This window comes from Panthera leo, chromosome B2 (assembly GCF_018350215.1).
Source record: "Panthera leo isolate Ple1 chromosome B2, P.leo_Ple1_pat1.1, whole genome shotgun sequence".
NCBI classification, from domain to species: Eukaryota; Metazoa; Chordata; class Mammalia; order Carnivora; family Felidae; genus Panthera; species Panthera leo.
The window spans coordinates 39,069,038-39,072,746 of NC_056683.1; the positions used below are offsets into that span (position 1 = coordinate 39,069,038).

Consider the following 3,709-nt stretch of genomic DNA (forward strand, 5'->3'; position numbering starts at 1 on the left):
ACAAACCCAGGCGTCCAGATACCTCCAGTTTTGGACACTCCGCTCTAGAAGAAAGCTGGATTTGGGTGGCGTCCCAAGCCCTGGAGTAACAAGACTGCCCGATAGAATGAGCCAGTCTCAGAGGCTTCCTGGCTTTGAGCAGAAACAGCCAGAAAGGGCAGGACTCCAACATCAAACTCTCATCCTCTGTCCTCGATGTCACCCTTAAAATTCCCTTCTGCACTGCTCCTTGGCTCCTGGGTGGGTGCATTTAATCCCTCACTCTCCTAATCTGTCTGGACCCCTCGACCTCACCCTACCGCACCTCCCGGTTCTGAGCACACACTGCCCTTGGCCCCTCCTAGACCACCAGAGTTACCTAGAGTTGTGCCTGAACAGGGTCAGAGTTTCCTCATGTCTCTGCTAGACGTGTCCTGGGATCCCACCATCCCAAACATGTGTGTGTGCATCTCTGTCCCTGAGTGGTGTTTTTCCATTTGCCTCTGAGTGGGCACATGGTATGTGAGTATGAGTGGCGGGGTGGGGGGCGGGGGGGGAGGGGGAGATGAGCTCCTCCAGGGCTGTGCAGATCCCGCTCTTCCCCCCAGTATCTGGAGAGGTGGGGAGCTGCACCAGGTAAAACAGCAACCCCAGGAGGAGGTACGTCTCTTTCTACTCTATCTCCATCCCTCCTTCGCTCCCCGGAATGCCACGTTCTTCCTCCCTTTGCCAAGTCTGCAGAATGGAGACACCCAGAGGCGAGGTGAGGCAGGGAGACCAATAGGTGTATGTCTGTCCAGTGGACAAAAGTTTGGTCAGCCTGGTTTGGAAGGAGCGGAGTGCAGGAAGTGTTTGCTCTGTGCGTCTCTGGCCCCTCTTACCTATGGGCAGGCAAAGGCGATGCCCTGGTGGCAGCGTAAGGCCCCCTGAGTGTTGTCAGGCTTGGGCAAGGGCTCCAAAGTCTTCCTTTGTGGTGGCCACATCAATCCTATCCCCTGCACCCCAAGCCGAGCTTCAGAGGCCTCTTTCTTGTAGTTCTGGAAAACAGGCACAAGACCCTGATTGTTTTAAGTACTTATTGTTGATCAATAAGTACAGGGCCAGGAGAAGCCCTCTTTGTCCCACCAGGCGCCTCGTTCATCCCTCTACTGTCTTTCTTTCCAAGATCCCCCAGCGCACCCAGAAATTATCTGCCCACAGGACAACCAAAAACTCCCCTGTCCCCTTAAGCTGCACCTGCTTCACCCGTTGAGCATTGGAAGCGCTGAAATTCTCCTCTCAAACACTGATTAAGTTTATTGCTTCCCCCTAGTAGGTTCTTTGGCCCTGCAAACACCCCTTCAAAGAGGAACACTATTAGTCACCTTAATATGCGTGGTTGTTATCAGATCACTTTCCTCAAAGACTCAAAGCGCCGGCCGCAGGAGCCGGGCGGTGCCGGGAGTGGCTGCTGGAATGGAGGACCACGGTGACCAGGACTAAAGTCCCCAGGAGCAGCGTGTTCTGCAAGGCGAGCCAAGCGTTGTGTCCTGCAACAGGAGGATACTGAAACCCCTGCCCTGCCCGGTGATTCTAGTGTCTTCTCTGCTCTCAGCCTTAGACCTCTGGGAGACCCTTGGGCCCCCTCCCCCCCCCTGGCCGGAGCTCCAGACACCCCGTGTTTATGTCAACAGAGCGGTTGCTGGAGGATGCAGGCTTCTGCCCGCCAGGGGGGTGTCTGGTGCCGGCAGCCCGTTGTTTGTGTACCTCGTCTCGGTAGTGACCGAGAGACGGGCACGCCCGGGCTGGGTCTCTGGGGCAACGCGCTGTTGGGGTCCCAGCTGTCCCTGCACATAAAGCACCCACTCCATCAATGCGCTCCCAAGGTGTCTTCTTTCACAAAGTGAGAATTTAAACCTTCCCCTGGTGAGGCTTCTATTTTCCACTAGCCCCCTCCTGGCCTCTACTCCCTTCCCAGCGAGGGCAGCGAGGCAGCAGACTGAGACCCAAGGAAAAGCTGTGCCTGGTCCTGTCCCCTACTCCTCAGCCACCTCCAGAGACCCTGAATTTTTTTTCTGAAATGACCCTGGGAAAAGGGACAGGGAGAGACAGCCTGCGGCTCACCTTGGGCCAAATCCGGCTCCTTCCAGTCACTGCCACCCGGAGTGAAGGGGGCTGAGGCTGCAGGGACAGATCACAAGAATTCCTTTTTTGGTTTCCATCCCCATTCACCAGCTGCTTTGTCTCTGCACCTATACCCCCTACACACACACACACACACACACGCACACACAGACACACCCCCCACATAGACACACACGTGCACGTGTATCCCTCCTATACCAACTGCTTCCAGAGCCCAATCTCCCTGAAGAACACTTTCTTCCACTCTAGTCCGCTTCTTGCCCCGCCTTCCTCAGAGCCTGACCTCAGGGGTCCTGGTATCAGTAGGGACTGAATGTCTAAGGAGCAACAATGTGACTCTGGCAGCACGTAGCTCAGCTACCACTAGCTGCGTGACCTTGGCCAAGTCACTTAAGCTCTCTGTTCTCAATTTCCTCACTCGTAAAATGAAGATAACAGTAGCACCTATCCCAACATCCTGGTGAGGAATAAATGGGGTAATGACATGACCTACTTAGACCGGTGTCAGGCCCCCAGGAAAGGGCCATGCTAGTGTGAGCTCTCACTGTTACTGAATCCCAGGCAGCATAACACACTGGGAAAAGCCTAGAACTTGGAGGCTGGGTTCAAATTCCAGCACCCCACACACAGGCCTCTACTGTGATCTTGAACTAAATAACCTATTTCCCAGTCTCCTCCCCTGCAGGAGGGGCAAATGGATAGAAACCTACTGAATTGAAGAGTGTTAACAGGGGGGTTGGGGACTGCCTGCCCTAAAGAATATCCTGGCAGCTGCAGGATGTGGAGCCAAGCTCCTGGCACCTGATCTCCAGATTAGTGGCTGCCTTCTGGGGCCTTCAGGGGAAACTGGTCCGACTTGGAAAGGAGAGCCAGGGACCAGCCAGGAACCAGGCCCCCAGGAGGTGCCATATATAGCCAGACTAGCTCAGAGGGCTTCTAAGGATGGCGGGTGGGGCAGGGGCCAGAATGGAGCAGTGGAAAAGGAAGCTGTCAGTTATCAGTCCAGGGGAAGGCCCAGGGTGCTCTCCCAAGTGTCAAAGGAAAAACTGTATGTGGGTGTGGTGGGAGCAAGGGGTCCCCTCTTCAGAAAGGGACCAGCCTGGGTCCACCCCTGCATCAGCTCTACCATCACTCAGTCAGGGAATTTGCACCACACTGTTATTTTCTCCCCACAGGTCTTTGGGAGCCAGCCCTGTATCTTCTCATTTGCATCTGTTTGACCCTCCTGGAATAGAGAACAGTAACTTAGCTGGCATCACTGAGGCCCAGAGATGCTTAGTGGCTTGGCCAAGATCACACAGTGAATCAAAGCTGAGATGGGGGCATGGATATGAACTTTGTACCCTCTCCCAATCCTGATACACGACAGCCAAAGTAGGAGACCCTGTCCTCAAGGGGGAAGTCTTCCCCACAGGGGGAATAAGGCGCTGGAAAAAAAATCCCTCCTCCTCGCTTCCCTCCCCCCAGACCTTTGACCTCTCCTTGGTTACTCCAAGCCCCTTGCTGTAGCCGTGACCTGGAAGTGGAGAGGGACACACGCAGATGTTGATTAAGACACGTATTCATCAGAGGGGCGCCTGGGTGGCTCAGTCGGTTGAGCGTCTGA

The 3,709-nt window shown here is 55.0% G+C and overlaps 1 long non-coding RNA gene across 1 annotated transcript; it reads right to left on the reverse strand.

The window, feature by feature from the left end:
- Nucleotides 1-571: 571 nt before the first annotated feature.
- LOC122219012 lies at nucleotides 572-2,378 on the reverse strand. Its single transcript, XR_006202219.1, has 3 exons — nucleotides 2,083-2,378; nucleotides 1,344-1,508; nucleotides 572-1,016 (listed from the first exon to the last, which is right to left on the reverse strand). It is a non-coding gene; the product is annotated as an uncharacterized LOC122219012 (long non-coding RNA).
- Nucleotides 2,379-3,709: the final 1,331 nt, after the last annotated feature.